The 17,483-nt window shown below is 43.3% G+C and overlaps 1 long non-coding RNA gene across 1 annotated transcript; it reads right to left on the bottom strand.

The window, feature by feature from the left end:
* Nucleotides 1-290: 290 nt before the first annotated feature.
* Nucleotides 291-3,531, bottom strand: LOC307206568. The gene is made up of 2 exons (XR_013834358.1): nt 1,488-3,531; nt 291-827 (listed from the first exon to the last, which is right to left on the bottom strand). It is a non-coding gene; the product is annotated as an uncharacterized lncRNA (long non-coding RNA).
* Nucleotides 3,532-17,483: the final 13,952 nt, after the last annotated feature.

Raw genomic sequence — 17,483 nt, 5'->3', positions numbered from 1 at the left:
TAGTTACTTTCCTTCAACAGCAGCACTAGTTTCCAGGTGGGAAGTTACTGCAACAGAAGCTGACTGCTAGACCTGGTTTTAAAATTGGTATTTTGGTAAACTGGTATCACCTTCAGTGATGTAGGATCCAAATTTTTCTTTGTATAAAGTCACCGCTTTGTGTTGTCTGAGCTATGTGCCAAATAGCTGTTCCTAGAAGATGCTTAGCAAAAATAAAATAAAATCCTAAAACCTTGGTTATTACCACCAGAGAGCCATGTTACGAATCAGGGATAATTTTGCTGGGCCTGTTCCACAGTTACCTTTTGAGCTCCATTTCCCATTTCTTTTCAAAATCTTGCAGGATCTGCTGGAAAGGCTAAGTGGAGTTGATGTTCTAGTCTGCTTCCTCATTGGATCCTCACAACAACCCTGTGAGGTAGGTAAGGCTGAGAGATAGAGCTCTTCGTGGCAGAGTGAGGATTTGAACTCGAGTCTCCCAGGTCCTAATTCAGCACTCTAGCCGCTCTCAGGAACTTCCTTTCGAGAAAGCACTTTCCCACAGGATCCTGGACTTGCCATGCCCCTGAGCAGTCACTCTCCAGTTGCCACCAGCAGGTTCATCCTCAAAATGCTTTATTTGCCTTTTCAGCAAGTTTTTAACTTTCCTGTCTTTCTTTCTTTCCAAGGCAACCTGAGCCCACATGAAATTAGAAGGAACAGCTTTGTCCTCTCCTTGTCTTCTATGCTTTTTTTCTCTCGACATGCACCTTTCTAGCTTCAGCAACAAAAACCCCAAACTTTTCCTTCATGAAATGACTTCTCTAGTTGCCTTTTAAAAGAAAAGCCTTCTATTTTCCCCACTCATTTTCCCTCTTCTTTAACTGGACTTCATATTCATGTACCCTTTCATGTGCTCCTTCTTTTCATCCAAAGACTCATCAGTTTGAAAGGTAAATAACATTTGATTCTCCCCTTCCTTCATTTATCTTCATTTATCTTGGCTTTTCCAGTTACGTAAGTATTTTTAATTTTCTTGATTCTCTTTAAAATCTCCATCTTGGTATTTTTTTAGTTTTTGTTTTGTTTGTTTGTAAAATACGTCCACCATGACTTCTGTGACTCTGCAGGAAGAGGTGGCTTCATCTGAGTGTTGTGGGTTCTTCAGACACAACTGTAAAGAGAGGGTGTCAATGAGATGCACCTGGAAGAGACTGGGGTCTTCAGCACCTTTTCTCTCTCCTACAGAAACAGAGGAACAAAAACAGCAGGTTACCTAAAGTTACACAATCAAAATGCAAGTTTCTCTCAATAATAACTGCAGGTTTTTACTTGATGTATCAAGAGCTCTTACTCACTTTGCATCTTGCGAGTTAACAAAACAGCTCTGCCTCAGACACAGTGAACTCTGCGACGTCTGTAAAACAGAAGATCTGGAACAAAAGAAAGAGTGTTGTCCCACCCACAAGTGTACCTCATTGTGGACCGACACGGGAAAAGGCCTTGACAGTAGAAGTTCCCTTGGAAACAGGAATGGTGGCCACCTGGCGTCTTCAGTTCCCAGCTCATCTGAAAAGAATGACTGAATGACCAATGTTGCTAAGTGCAAGCTCCTTAGGAACTTGTGTATTTTATGTATTACTACATCAGTAACCTACCTTTTCTCCAGTGAGCTCATGGCGGTGTGATCATCCTTCTCCTATGACCTGAAACAGTCTTTGCACAAAGAGTTGTAGAAGAATGCAATATAAATTGTCTTCCCAGCCAAGCAAGAGATACTCACCTAGATGTCCTTCAGGCATAATATATTGCTGCTATCATTGTGATGTAGCGTTTAGGGTTTACTTGAGAGGAATTTGAGCCTGTCATCGCCTCTGAATATTCAAGAGTACTTGGTAGTTACCTTCCTTCAGCTGCGATGGTTGCTTCAAAGCGAAAGTGACAGGCGAAGAGGATGTAGGGGCGATCTGGCTGCGACATCTGTCACCCCATTGATCGCCAGGGTGACAGCCTAATCCACCCCCTTAGAGCATTTGTCAATGAAATCATAGGCCATGATGTTAGAGTCATTACTACCACAGCCACATGACGTATCGGAGATAGGTTTGCCTGCCCTGTTGCACAGTTACCTTTTGACGTCCATTTCCCATTTATTATGTCATCTTGTCATTGTTGCTAGAAAGGCCAGTCCTTTCAGTACCGCTCTATAACCTACAAGCATTTGTTCTACCTCCACTGGAATCCTCCACTTTCAAGACACATTGGAGACATATCCCAGAGTTGAAGGCTCCATTTTAAGATAGGAATATACAGAAGAATCCTTTATTGTAACAAGTTGCAAATCATCTTGCCGCAACTTTAAAACGAATGAGGAATCACAGAGTACCATTTTGACTAGATATTTCCTCCCTAGTCAAGCAAGGGATACTCACCTAGATGTGGTTCAGTCACAGAGTGCCATTTTGACTGCCATTTTTTCATTAAATGGGTGAAGAGATTAAAAAGGAGAGACCAGTACAAAGCATTGCACGGAAAAAGATAACTGAGTTATGGGGGGGAAACAGATTGTCTGAGCTATGTGCTATGTTCAACTGCAGCACTAGTTTCCAGGTGGGAAGTTACTGCAACAGAAGCTGACTGCTAGACCTGGTTTTAAAATTGGTATTTTGGTAAACTGGTATCACCTTCAGTGATGTAGGATCCAAATTTTTCTTTGTATAAAGTCACCGCTTTGTGTTGTCTGAGCTATGTGCCAAATAGCTGTTCCTAGAAGATGCTTAGCAAAAATAAAATAAAATCCTAAAACCTTGGTTATTACCACCAGAGAGCCATGTTACGAATCAGGGATAATTTTGCTGGGCCTGTTCCACAGTTACCTTTTGAGCTCCATTTCCCATTTCTTTTCAAAATCTTGCAGGATCTGCTGGAAAGGCTAAGTGGAGTTGATGTTCTAGTCTGCTTCCTCATTTGATCCTCACAACAGCCCTGTGAGGTAGGTAAGGCTGAGAGATAGAGCTCTTTGTGGCAGAGTGAGGATTTGAACTCGAGTCTCCCAGGTCCTAATCCAGCACTCTAGCCTCTCTCAGGAACTTCCTTCGGAGAAAGCACTTTCCCACAGGATCCTGGACTTGCCATGTCCCTGAGCAGTCACTCTCCAGTCGCCATCAGCAGGTTCATCCTCAAAATGCTTTATTTGCCTTTTCAGCAAGTTTTCAACTTACCTGTCTTTCTCTCCTTCCAAGGCAACCTGAGCCCACATGAAATCAGAAGAAACGGTTTTGTCCTCTCCTTGTCTTCTTTGCTTTTTCTCTCTCAACATGCACATTTCCAGCTTCAGCAACAAAAAACCCCAACTTCCCCTTCATGAAATGACTTCTCTAGTTGCCTTTTAAAAGAAAAGCCTTCTATTTTCCCTACACATTTTCCCTCTTCTTTAAACGGACTTCATCTCCATGTACCCTTTCATGTGCTCCTTCTTTTCATCCAAAGACTCATCAGTTTGAAAGGTAAATAACATTCTCCCCTTCCTCATTTATCTTCATTTCCAGTTAAGTATTTTTAATTTTCTTGATTCTCCGTACAAAGCATTGCACGGAAAAAGATAACTGAGTTATGGGGGGGAAACAGATTGTCTGAGCTATGTGCTATGTTCAACTGCAGCACTAGTTTCCAGGTGGGAAGTTACTGGCATAGGAAGCTGACTGCTAGACCTGGTTTTAAAATTGGTATTTTGGTAAATTGGTATCACCTTCAGTAATGGAGGATCCAATTTTTTCTTTGTATAAAGTCAATGCTTTGTGTTGTCTGAGCTATGTGCCAAATAGCTGTTCCTAGAAGATGCTTAGCAAAAATAAAATAAAATCCTTGTCTTCTTTGCTTTTTCTCTCTCTTGACATGCACAGCAACAAAACCCCCAAACTTTCCCTTCATGAAATGTCTTCTCTAGTTGCCTTTTAAAAGAAAAGCCTTCTATTTTCCCTCATTTCCCCTCTTCTTTAAGCAGACTTCAAATCCATGTGCTCCTTCTTTTCATCCAAAGACTAATTATTTTGAAAGGTAAATAAAGCTTGATTCCCCCCACCCTTTCACATTCCTTCATTTATCTTCAATTTCTCTTGGCTTTTCCTGTTCAGTTTTTTTTAATTTTCTCGATTCTCTTTAAAATCTCCATCTTGGTATTTTTCTGAGTTTTCAGTTTAAATTTGACTTGATTAAACTCTTTTTGGGGGTACTTTCTCAAAGTCCACCATCTGTCTACAATTTACTGTCCCTGTATTATTAGGATTAAGTCTTCTTTGATCTTCTATTTTCCTTCAGTTTCCTTTCAATTTAACATTTAATACCTCTCCTAACACTTTTTAGGGACAGATACCTGATTAAGGTATACGTGCACAGTATTTGAAATCCACCACCACAGAGATCATAGGTGAAAATTACCTGTGTCCCTTTTTAAAGTTGTAAATAATGAATTTCAGAAGAGTGAAATCCCTTCATTTACTCTATAAAAAATTCCCAATAGTTTTGAAAAGCAATCTAACTTAAGCTGGTTTCAGTTGCCTTTTCAACCTGTTTTATCTTCCTAGCCTCCCTCTCCTAATCCCTCTGCCCCTTAACTCCTTCAGCTCTGACCAGTGAGAGGGCTAACACCAGTACTATTGCCAGGGACAGGCTCACTCACTGGAATGCGGCTCGCTTCCTCCACCACCTGTCATAATGACACATAAAAAAGTCCCTTGCAGCATTAATACAGTGGGTGCAAACGTCTTTAGTTTCAACATGGGGTCACTTCAGGGCTTTGATGGGAAATGAGTGTTTTCTTTCCAAATTAATACATTCTGGAAATACAAGGGAACTTAATTTGTAATGCACCCAAATCTCATGGAGTACAAACTACAGGAACATGACCTGCACAGGAGATTAAGCGAAAGACTATGGGAAGAGGGGCTGGCTTGGATCTCAGTGGCCCCCTTTGAATTCTATGGAGCAAAGCAAATGGGCTGTACAGTTGGAAAAGTAATCTGGGGTACAGTTAGAAAGGACAGCAGTTGCTTCTCACTCCTATGTAGAGAACATTCTATGATAGAATGAATGAAGCCTGGTGCTTGTTTTTAAAAAAGTTGGATTAAAAAGAAAGAAAGTGGGAGGTAATTTTAAATCATTGTTACTGTTTGTAGCATACTGGCCATCTTTCCTTTGAAAATTGCTTTGTTGAAATATAATACCTGGTTGGTGGATGTGAAGGGTTTGGAGTGACTGAAATAGATGTACAGGTCCACTAATTACAGAAGAAATTTCATTTCACTGTTACCACAGTTGTGTAATGCATGATGTCATAAACCATTTGCCATTGCCAATAGATTTAAAGTTCTCCTAATCAAAATCATTCATTTTAAAGGAATTTGTCACTGAGAGAGAGCAGAAGGCTGATCTATAAGATGGTAAAATGGTATTTTCCTTTAACATTTTAGCAGCCACTGGCCCATTTGAAAATGGGGGCTGACTGGTAGTATTCCAAATAAGACCACACTTGACTTGTCTAGCTTGATATCCTAACTACATATAACGTGACTGCACTGAAAGGGTTTTGCTTGAGATGATAGCTTCTTTGCACGACTATTCAGTAGTTCTTTTCATACCTGGCAGAAAAACGTCAGTGACATGACATCATTTCTCAGGGGTCCATCTGGTTCAGCGTTTATATTAGTGCACTCAGGGAGACAGCCAAGATTCGGATTACGGTGTTATTTTGCTCTGTGTTATGTGTAATTTTTTGTTTGCATGTGCAACAAATGTGTAAACTAACCACAGTTTCCTGTGACAGCCACACTCAGAGATTTCTGGATTGACTGTAGTTAGTGAAAATAAGCCAGGAGCAAGCATGTTTTTATGTCCTGTTTTTTGTTGTCCTCAAATCAACTTACTTAGAGTAGGGGACCAGGGTAATGCCAAGCTGTGTGGCATCGGTTGCCAACAATGCCCATATATGCCCATAGAGGCCTTTCTGACTAAGTGCAGGAAGATCCTTCTGACAGTAAGAGTTGTTAGGCAGTGGAACAGACTCTCTAGGAAGGCGGTGGACTCTCCTTCCTTGGAGGTTTGAAGAAGAGGTTGGATGTCCACCTGTCATGGATGTTTTAGCTGAGATTCCTGCATCACAGGAGGGTTGGACTAGATGACCCTCGGGGTCCCTTCCAACTCTGCAACTCTATGATTCTATGAATGATGCCACTGTGGCTTCTCCTAGACTGCAAGCCTAAAGCTGCCATCTTGTGTATGCTTCCTTGGGAGGAAGCTCCACCCAATTCATCCGTGGAATTGAGCTTCATGGCTGCAACCCTAAGCATAGGAACAAAGGAAGCTGCCTTATAACTGAATTAGGTCAGTGCTCCCATCTGGCTTTGTATCAATGACTGGCAGTGTCTCTCTAAGGATTTCCTCCAGCAGTCATATCTGGAAATCTGTGACCTCCTCCATACAGCACACGCACTCCACCACTGTGTTATAGCTGTGCCCCCAAAGCACACTGGCTGGATCACTGGGACTTCCTTCTAAGAAGAGTTAGGGTCAAACTGCACTTCCCATGATCAGGGGGGGAAACAAAGGGCCAGGCTGCCAGGGCTGGAGTCAGATGCAGGTCAGCACAAAGAAGCCAGTTGTCAGTGCTCAGTTAACTTTTTATTCGAGGAAATGAACATACAATTCAGTGACACTTCCCAGTAGGTCCTGCCCCTGTGGAGCAGTTGTCAGGACTGAGGTCCCTGCCTTCTGAGGCTCCTCCTCTCCCAAGCAGTCTCAAACAGCATCTGAGCTTCTCTGGCCTCTGCTCCACTCTCCTCATTATTCTGTGCGTTCTTGGAGACAAGGCTGGAGGGGAGCTTGTCGCAGGAGGAGAGGGAGACTCCCTGGATTCTTCAGCAGTCTCTTGACACCCCTCCTCTGCTTCAGCCTTGGAGTCTGAACTGCTTCCTTCCACAGGTTCTTCCTGCTCACTAAACTTTGTTGCCCCTTCAGCCTCCAGCTAGATTCTCTGAATTACAGAAATTGGCCTCTCTGCCTATAATGGCCACTGACATATGGCTTAAAAAGAAAGAATGAGGAGACTGATTTGCAAATGCTGTATACAGATGCATATTTAAAAATGACTACTACCCTACTGAGTCATACAAAGTAGACCCATCGGTTTCAGTGAATCTGAGTATGAATTAGCTGGATGCATGATTTTACTCTTGAGTATGACTAATGTTAGATATCACCCTACAATTTTTATAGAGGAATACAATACATCTCACTGTAGTGGGGAGAACCAGGGCCTGTGTGCATGGGCTAAGTCTTCTGCCAAGGTGCTGGCTGCTGATGGGCAGTTCCAGGGCCCCTGCTTTCCTTTACTTTTAACCCAGATTTGGAATGGACAGCCATTCAAATAAAGGTCATCAGACAGAGAATGGCCACCTGTCTTTATCCTAACCTTCTGATAGCCCTTCAAATGGACACAAGTCTTCTCCAAAGGAGGACACTGACCTGCTTGTTCTGCTAATGTGTGCATGTGGTACCAGTTGCTCTGTTATTGAGACCTTGTCCATTTTCCACATAATTTAAATAGGCTTCATTTTGTGTGTGTGTGCATGTTGCTTCCTAAACAAACATAGATGTGAAATTAGACTCTCTTTAAAAAAGTACTAGTGATGTAGTGAGACCAGAGGGACATCGCCCGGCTGGGAGTTGTGAAGGCCGCTCCCTGCAAGGCCCTTTCCACCTAGACTAGTGGGATATTCCAGGTCTGTGATCAAATCAGAAACCAGGATGGCTTCTGTAAACCCAGGATTGTCCCTGGAACATAGGGATGCTTGGAGGGTCTGTGTTTGTAACAGATCCTATTTGAACTTTAATATGTGAAAATGATGTTTAATATTCAGAAGTCAGGGCATGATTTTAACAATAGGTTGAGCTATAAATCTGCTGTAAAAGAGGCAGAAGTAGAAATATGACAAATGCGCTGTAATGTATATTTGCCCTTGAACACTTGCAAGGAAACAGGTCTATGAGGGCACAGGTCTATAATTCATGTTTGTTCCCCAGCCCAGCCGTTTTGCCCCATTTGAGGGGGTGCTGAGGAAATATGTAAAGTACACCAAAATCTGCTATGTGTTTTGAGTACTTCACTAAGTGATCTAAGTGAAACTTAGCATGCACATTTATTAAATAATTCTTCACTTGGTGTTTGAATATCAGCTCAACACACCCACACCTCTTTTAAAGTGGGAGATACAAAATACTCTGCAATCTCTAAAGCTTATCTTTCCAAACCTGCTGATTATTTTATTGTTAGTTTTATATGATCCTATTGTGGACATAGGCTTTCAGGAGATCAATAAAAATTGAAGGGAAGTTTCCGTGTGATTCTTTAGTCTGGCACCACTGACTGGCTATTATACCCTTCCTGCTCCTGAACCAGGTATCTCTGTGAAAAACAGAGACTGTATGCAATGGAACATAACAAAGAACTCATTCGTCAGCATGGCTGGGTTCCCATTTCATCTGCACCCATTCACCCAGCCATATACACAGATATGAGTGGCACTAACACACATACATGGGGAGGTACTTTTCCAATCATAACCCCACTTATATATGTTTGCACAAGTGCTGCTCTCACTGCCTTATTGGCTTGGGAGAGGGGGGGAATAGTTTACATTCCTCGTCACCCTTCCCTCTGGTGCCTGCCTTAGTTAACAAACAATGACCAAAATTGCTTCTGTGTAAAGAAAACAAGAGACTGTTCCTATCTGCTGAACTGTAAAAACAAAACAAACGAAAAACCTTTATTGACCACAGAAGTTCATGGGGTTTATCTTGAACCTGGGAGAGGGCAGGAGAGGCGGTGAGAATTTCTGGGCTTTCTGCTTCCAGGGCCTCTCCCCTCGCCTCCCATCAAGGATGGCCTAGGGGCAGAGAGAAATGGAGATGGTTGCTGCAAGGTGCCTCCCTTCACAGGAATGGAGAGCTCTTTCGGAGATGGTAAACAGGTGTCTGTTCTGTACCGCTCTGGATGGCAAGTGTGGGTTTATATGCCTGAACACTCCTCATTTTTATTTTTTAATCCCTTCACACAGAAAACTAGCACGTGATAAAGAAAGAAAGGCTGGATCCTCGACATTAAGTTTTCTGTGTGCAGGGATTTATTTATTTTGTATGAAGCAGTATACAAATATACCTGAAGTCTTGAGAAAGTCTAGAGATATACTACCTCAGTGGGAATTAGGCTATCTGTGAGGAGCTGACCTGCCATAAAAATCATTTTACCTTTAATGAGACGTCAAACTGGAGCATCTTGCTAGATAGGGCAGCTGTAGGAATTCTGAAGAAAGCTTTCAAAATAAAGCAGCAAGAGTCTCTCAAGCAATTACTGCATATTTCTTAACTTTCCACCAAATTCTGCTAAATTTAGATGGCCTGCTGTGTGAACGTTGAGGGAAGTTAGGAGAATTATGATAAGCACAGTGACATTTCTGAGGAGGTGTCCTTACATCTCTGGGAGTAGCTGAGGCATAGCTGTCAATTTACAGATTTGAAAATAAGGGACCAGCAGCCAAAATAAGGGATTTTCCAAGGAGCACAGTAATGTTCAACTTCTGGGCCCCTCAGAGCCAAAGGCAGAAAGCCCAGCCAGCAGCCAAACGAAGCCTCAAGCAGTGGTTCCCACAGCGCAGCAACCCGGCAAAGGGGATGCAGCAAGGAAAACCACCGTCACCTCTCTGCTGGGAAGTGCTGAGCAAAGGCGAGTTCCCAGGCAACGTGGCCGATTTGATTGGCACAAGGCATGCAAGCTCCACCCCCCAGTCGTTCTTAGACTCCTTATTGGGTGAGCAACGCAGCTAAGCAACACAGTTGGGGCCTCCTTTCTCCCTGGCCGGCAGGGAGGGAGGGAGGGAGGGAGAGGAGCTGCTTCCTTTGAAACCCGGGAAATTTAAGGGACATCATCAATAAGGGACAGCAGTGGGACATGGCGCTGGGATAAGGGACTTTCCCGCCAAATAAGGGACGGTTGACAGCTATGAGCTGAGGAGTGGGATCGGGAACTCTCCGAGCAGCGAACCATGAGTCTCAAATGACATCATTGGCATCAAAATGCAAACCCATATTTCCCACCAGTATTTAATCTGGATTTACCCTTCCTGGGGGAAATCTGATACATTTTTTTAAAAAAAAATTGGAAGCAACCTGTGATATCTCAATGACCTGTTTGCAAATTGGGTATCTGGGAGCATCTAAACACTATGGAGAGATGCTGCTACACTTCTGTATATCAAGTTCCTCTTAAATGTGGAGAAACAGAGTAAGAAAGAAAGTTATCAACCAAGAAAAAAATGACTGTCATGAAAGTGGCAGGGAATCATTCAGTTCTGCAGTTCATTCCACGTTCATCATTTAGATTAGACTTTGATAAACAATACTACGGGAGTCGCAAGACAACCTGTAAGCCACTTCTCTCAACTGAGCTTGGGAGCCCATGGACCTTAGTTATAACAATCTCTGCAAACACCCTGGTTTCAAAACATATTGTGCACCCGTTGACTCTGGTGGCCTTCACAACATCCTGTGGCCATGAATTCCAAAGGTTAATTATGCATTGCGCAACCAAATACGTCTCTTTGTTCTGCTTGAACTAGATGCCAACTGGGTTCGCCAGACTGATGGCCTGAGTTCTAGTGTTTGAAGAAGGCAGGTGGAAATATCTCAATTGTTTCTCAGAATCAGCCTCAAGCAAGGAGGTGAGAACTGGGGGCAACTTGGCCTTAACATTCTGTGCTTCACTAGCAATAATAAAAAGAAGATGTAATTTGTCACCGTTGCAGTTTGGGAACTTTACAGGAGTCTTAAAATGGCTCTCTTGTGACACGATTCCTCTTGTGCGCCTATCTTCGTTCATGTGTTTGGGTTTTTCTCAACTTGGATTAAGGTAAAGGTAAAGGGACCCCTGACCATTAGGTCCAGTCGTGGCCGACTCTGGGGTTGCGACGCTCATCTCGCTTTATTGGCCGAGGGAGCCGGCGTACAGCTTCCGGGTCATGTGGCCAGCATGACTAAGCCGCTTCTGGCAAACCAGAGCAGTGCACGGAAACGCCGTTTACCTTCCCGCCAGAGCGGTACCTATTTATCTACTTGCACTTTGACGTGCTTTCGAACTGCTAGGTTGGCAGGAGCAGGGACTGAGCAACGGGAGCTCACCCCGTCGCGGGGATTCGAACCGCCGACCTTCTGATCAGCAAGTCCTAGGCTCTGTGGTTTAACCCACAGCGCCACCTGCGTCCCTTCAACTTGGATTACCAAAGGCTTTAATGCACTACTGTACGTAACTCAGGTTACAAAGGCACATCAGTCAGCAGGTGCAACAGAGGTAAGCTAAGACATTGTCCAAACATTTGATATGCCCACTGTGCTCTCCTTTTGAAGCATGGGGAAGCCACAGCATGACATAGTGGTTAAAGACCTGGCTTCAAATCCCAGTTTGGCCATGAAGCTCACTGGGTGACCTTGGGCCAACCACTGCCTCTCAGCACAACAACCCCCCTCACAGGGTTGTGGTGGGGATTAAATGAGGAAGAAGAGAATCATGTATGCCATCTTGAGTGCTAGGAGGGACTATAAATGTTATAAATGAACAAATAAATGAAATTTGCATAGTTGGCATCCCAAAGGCCAGGCGGAACAGCTGTCTTGCAGGCCCTGCGATGTCAAGTCCCGCAGGGTCCTATTCTCTTGTGACAGAGCGTTCCACCAAGTTGGGGCCAGTACTGAAAAGGCCCTGGCCCTAGTTGAGACCAATCTAACCACCTTGCGACCTGGGATCTCCAAAATGTTGTCATTTGTGGACCTTAATATCCCATCTCTCTGCAGGCACCTCTTTGATGGGAGGAGGGTTATTGGAGGCAGGGGTGATTCTGGCACCATATTAGGGGGCTATGACATAAAGCCCAAGTTGTCCGATAACACTGAGGAGGGGGTCTGGCCTGATCGTCAGATTGGCTTCTCCCCAGGGTTTGCCCACCAGCCCACTGGAGTTCAATTCTGGCACTTTCCTCTGCCACCTCAGACTATTCCCAGCATGGTTTCTCCATGGGGCTCATGGCAAACCCCATCTCAGTGTGCATTGGTTCTGTTTTTTATTTTGAGTGTGGAATCCCCCTTCAGACCTTTCACACAATGCGGAAAGGCCGGAAATGGACCTGGTGCATGCTGGGATTTGGGGTGTGGGCCTTGCACACATCCCCCTCCCCATTTCACTCCCCCCCCCAGTAGCATTGAATGCATGAGTGGAGCTTCTGTAAGTTCACACAACGGCCACATCTTTTGAAGCCTATCTGTTTAACTTCCCACCTCCAGCCCTTATAGAATTAAAAACTCAGAACATTTGGTATGTGTTCTTTGTATATAAATTTGGGGATCTCCCTTTCCTTGCAATGTTGACAAAAACATAGCTTGTCCTCTAGTCCTTGAAAGTTTAGGTAGATAGGCAGGCAGTGATGCAGTCGTACAAACCAAGGGGAAGTACTGAAGAGAGAAAGGAAAAATATTGTTCTATATTCTCAAGTGGCAGGAAATTCCAGGGTGATCTTTTACAGAATCTGTAACCTTGTGAGTAGAAAGAGCTGGAGAACTACATCCAAGCTAGTACTGCAAATAAAGTAAGAGACGCTTAATGTTGCCTGTTCAGTTTATTATTGGCTGAAGCTCATGAACTTAACATACTACAGACATTAGACAATTTGAAAGCATGGAAATGAAATAAATTGCTACCCCCAAATCCTCCTCTGCAGATCAGATTTTATTGTTGAATCTTCTCCAAATACGGTACCTAATATTTTTCAAATATTGAATACCTGTATTTGACAATGCTACGTATGAGTTTGATATTTAACAGCTGACAGTATGTGATAGATGGCATGCAACAGTAATTAGTGTCTGACAGCATCTGATATATAATTTTATTTAGTAAATGGTAGTAGAAGACAGCATGCAAGTGTAGAGCGTGCATTTGCTTCCTGCAAAAATCAAAACAACGAAGAGACGTCAAAATAGAAAAGCATTCAAAGACTGCAACAGAAGTTTTCATCTGAAATGCAAACTCTCACTTCAGTGCTGTCATTTTGCATTCATTTTTGGGTGAATCCTGAATATTTTCCAGAGTTAAGCTGAAAGGGGTTTTTTTTGGGGGGGGGGGTTTGCAGTATAAAAACGTCACACACTCACACCCTCTTTATGATCCTTTGGGAATTGCTTGTGTGGAGGCTTGGCTGGTGCCTTCAGTACATATCTTTAGGTGTCAGGCAAAAACATTCCTCTTCTCCCAAGCCTTTGGCTAAACGATCTATGGCCTTTTAAACTGCATGTGGAGGGTGTTTATTGCTTTTGTTTGTTGTTATGGTATGCATTTTTTGTGTTTTTATATTTGTAAACTGTCCTTTGATCCTCAGATGAAGGGCAGTATAGAAATTTAATGAATAATAACAATAATTGCTTTGAAAATAACTTTCCTATTCAGAAAGCATTGCTGTAATTCTGAATTGCCCTCACATTGATAACAGAAAACCAAATCTTATTGGCTTCAAGCTGTTGTGATACTATCCTTGCTGTTCTTTGTGTGTTTCTCATCTGGCTGATCCATGAAGCATTGCCATCAGATCTAATCTGATTGGCTATTTGTGATGGTCTCTCTGATCCCTTATTCCTCATTTGCAATAGCAGTGAATAAGGGGTATATGGAGAGAATACAATTAAAGGGATGTCTGACATATAGTTCAAATCTCCCATCCAAGCAATAGCTCCATACCCTCCAACCTTTCTCTGATAAAAATAGGGACATCCTATTTAATAATAATAATAATAATAATAATAATTTTATTTATAGCCCACCCATCTTACTGGGTTGCCCTAGCCACTCTGGGCAGCTTCCAACATATATGAAAACATAAGAAAACATTAAACCTTTTTTTAAAAAAGCTTCCCTATTTATCACCTTGGGTCGCATAACTCCATACACTCCAACATTTCTCCAATGGAAATAAGAGACATCCTAAGGAAAAGCAAGGGGACATGGGTGGTGCTGTGGGTTAAACCACAGAGCCTAGGGCTTGCCAATCATAAGGTCGGCGGTTCGAATCCCTGTGATGGGGTGAGCTCCTGTTGCTCGGTCCCAGCTCCTGCCAACCTAGCAGTTTGAAAGCACCTCAGAGTGCAAGTAGCTAAATAGATACCGCTCCGACGGGAAGGTAAACAGCGTTTCCGTGCGCTGCTCTGGTTTGCCAGAAGCGGCTTAGTCATGCTGGCCACATGACCCAGAAGCTATACGCCGGCTCCCTCGGCCAGTAAAGCGAAATGAGCGCTGCAACCCCAGAGTTGGCCACGACTGGACCTAATGCTCAGGGGTCCCTTTACCTTTAAGGAAAAGCGGGGCATTCTGGGATCAAATCATAAACTGGAACAGCTTCTGTAAATCGGGGACTGTCCCTGGAAAATACGGGCACTTGTAGAGTCTGTAGCTTTGATCTGAAAATGAAAATGGGATGACATTCTGTGTATCCTTACTATTTCCTAATATTTGCAGCCTCAGACAACAGTAGAAAACGGCCGGGGTTATGGGGGAAAGTCTACCCTGACCAGCTCAGCCTGAATGCTTCTCTGATGTTTGTTCCATCTGCCAACCACTTGGCTCCTTAAGCCTTGCATCTTGCTTCAGGCAGAGGAGAGAAAACTGGGGACAGACTGATGCCACCTGGACCAGCTCAGCCTGAATGTTTGTCAGCTGTTTAGTCCCTCCTCCAGGGCATTTGGCTATTTAAGTCTCGGAGCAGCTTGCTTCAGGTGTGAGCCAAAGTGGGTAAGAGAAGAGGGCTCTTGGCTGGGCAGTGATGAGCATGGGGAGAACTTGGAGGAGCTGATTGGAGGCACCTGTGGCTTTCTGGGAACACTCCCAGCTCACGAACCTATAACCAGTGATGCTGCTGTGGATTACCCTTCGGAATTACCCCAAGGATGCACCATCTCTTGTTGTTTTTACTGGTATTGTGCAGGGGTGAAATGGCTCCTTGTAGAAGCTCCCCAGTGAGAGCAGAGAGTGGCAAGGGTGGGGAATGTATAAGCTTGCTAGGAGATAGCAATGATTGTGGGTACTCCCTGAAGGACTCCAGAGAAGGGTGTGGGTTTACCCTACCATTTAGCACAAGCTTGTTCTCGGGAGATAACTGTTTTATTATTATTATTAAAGATTTTCTTGATTTACAAAAGTTTGTGCAATGTCTCTCTCTCGTATTCCCCCCCCCCATGTAACATTTTTACAAATCAGTTTCATTTGTTGAGACATTAGGAAGAAAAGGGGGAAAGGTGGAGGAGGGGAAAGATGGGTGGGGGTGGGGGAGGGTGGCGACGTTTCTATTTTGCTTACTATATGTAGGGTTTGGTGTCAGCGTTGCTTGTGCAGGTTCTTTGCTGTTCACTTGTGTTCTTTTGGTGGTGAGAGAGGTTGGGGTTGGCCTAGGGTGTGGTTGTTCATTTGTGGTTGGCTGCGGTGGTTTTTGTTTTCGTGTGTGAATGGAATGGGTGGGTGTTTTGGATCAGGTTAGCCATATTGATTTGTATGCTGTTGGTGGATTTTTGACTGTGTATGTGATAAAGGGGAGCCATACCGGAGTGAAGGTGTCTTCTTCTATCTGTCCCCATGTCAGTTTCAGTTTATTGGTTAATTTTTCTAGTAGGGCTGTTTCCCATACTATTTGGTACCACTGGTCCATGCTTACTCCTAAGAGGTCTCTCCAGTGTCTGGCTATGATGCTTCTGGCTGCTGAGAGTGGTGGGAGGAGATAACTGTTGAAGTGAGAGTGCCTATAAATACATACAGTACCTGGTGCATAGTATTTTTGTATTTTGGATATGTCAGTAGATTTTATGGGCCCATACATTGGTGATTCCATTTGCACTGATGTTATAAGGGGATGTCTGATCTAACTGTTCTGTAAAATGTGGGTTTCTCATTTATTTATTTTAATGTATTTTTTAGAGTGTTGTAAACTGCTCAGAAACTTCTTTAAATATAGATAGATAGATAGATTAGATAGATCATAGATAGACTGCTTTTCGTTGTTGGCCTCTGTCTGTCTCGAGAGACAATGCAGTGTGCCTCCAGAGTGAAGTCAAACCAGTTCATTAGCAGCACTTAAGTGATCTTTCTGGGGCACAAGCCTGTATAAGGTCCTGGGCTGCCCCCCTCTTGGCCTCATTGATGTTGTCCAAAGGAAAGCAGAGCAATATGTTTGGTGCCAGTTCGGCTGCAGGAGTTGCCAGAAGAAGACATACGGGGCGCCATCCAATCACCTTAGGGATTCCACTCCGGATTTGTGTAGGGTTTCCTCCTTAGCCTTTTCTTCTCCCGAAGATATCCCCCAAGGCAGCAGAGGTTTAGGATCAGTTTTCCTTCTCCTAGATGGGCCACTAAGGAAATGACCCACAAACTGATTGCAGTGCAATCCCATGTGTGCCTTCTCTGAAGCAATCCCCATTGAATTCAATGGATCTAACGCCCTGGTAAGTGTGTTTGTGATGAATGAACTTTGACTTTAGTTGTGGCCTCATTCTTTGAAGGCCAAAATGACAATATAAATTTAACACATGGAATTCATATTGCTGTTGGAGAATTGATACTTGCTAGGGGTTGTGATTTGCTTTAAGTATGCATTTCAGTTTGAGTGGTGATTTCAAAATATTTTGTCTTGTATAAAGCAGCCTTTTATCTATTCAGAAAAGTGGTGAGCCTTATATGCAAAGGGTGAGCTCTGGTATTGAGCTATACTGTACTTTCATGTGTCTATTCTTCATCCATTGCATTGGAAGAGCACTCTAGGGTTCTGTCTACCCCCCAGGTTCAAACAGCTTTTTGCAGTTCTTACACCTTTTCACCAAAGGTACAAGACAGCTTGTATGAGTCAACTGCATATTGTGACAGCCATTTACCCTAACCAAAATTCAGTGTGGCTTGGAAAGGTAATCAGGAGGTGATGAGACAATGCCCTTCAGACATTGCTGGACTCCAGCTCCCATCAGCACCAGCCAGGATGTTGAATGGTCAGGGATGATGGGAGTTCTATTCCACCAACCTCATCATGGGAAGCCTGGGAAATTCTGTTTATAGATCTGTTTCCCTAGTCCTAGACAGCAACTTTATTTGGAAAACGCCTCAGCAGATTCGAATTCTGTCTGGTTCCAAGTTGTGATTCCATTGTTAAACTATTTAATTACTTTACTAAATAAAAGCCTTGGGTGCTTTGGCTTTTAGTTAGTAAAGTAATTAAATCGTTAAATATACATACATATATAGGGAATTATTGGAACAGAACTACCCAAACTGTATAGAAATTTATTCATGTATGCGACTACAGCGGCAAGAATGTTACTTGCCCCAAAATGGAAAGAAGAAGTCCCAGCAAAAGAAGAATGGATACAAAAACTTATGGAAT

This window comes from Podarcis cretensis, assembly GCF_951804945.1.
Source record: "Podarcis cretensis genome assembly, chromosome: 17".
Classification (NCBI taxonomy): domain Eukaryota; kingdom Metazoa; phylum Chordata; class Lepidosauria; order Squamata; family Lacertidae; genus Podarcis; species Podarcis cretensis.
This window is presented reverse-complemented; position numbering and strand designations above follow the sequence as displayed.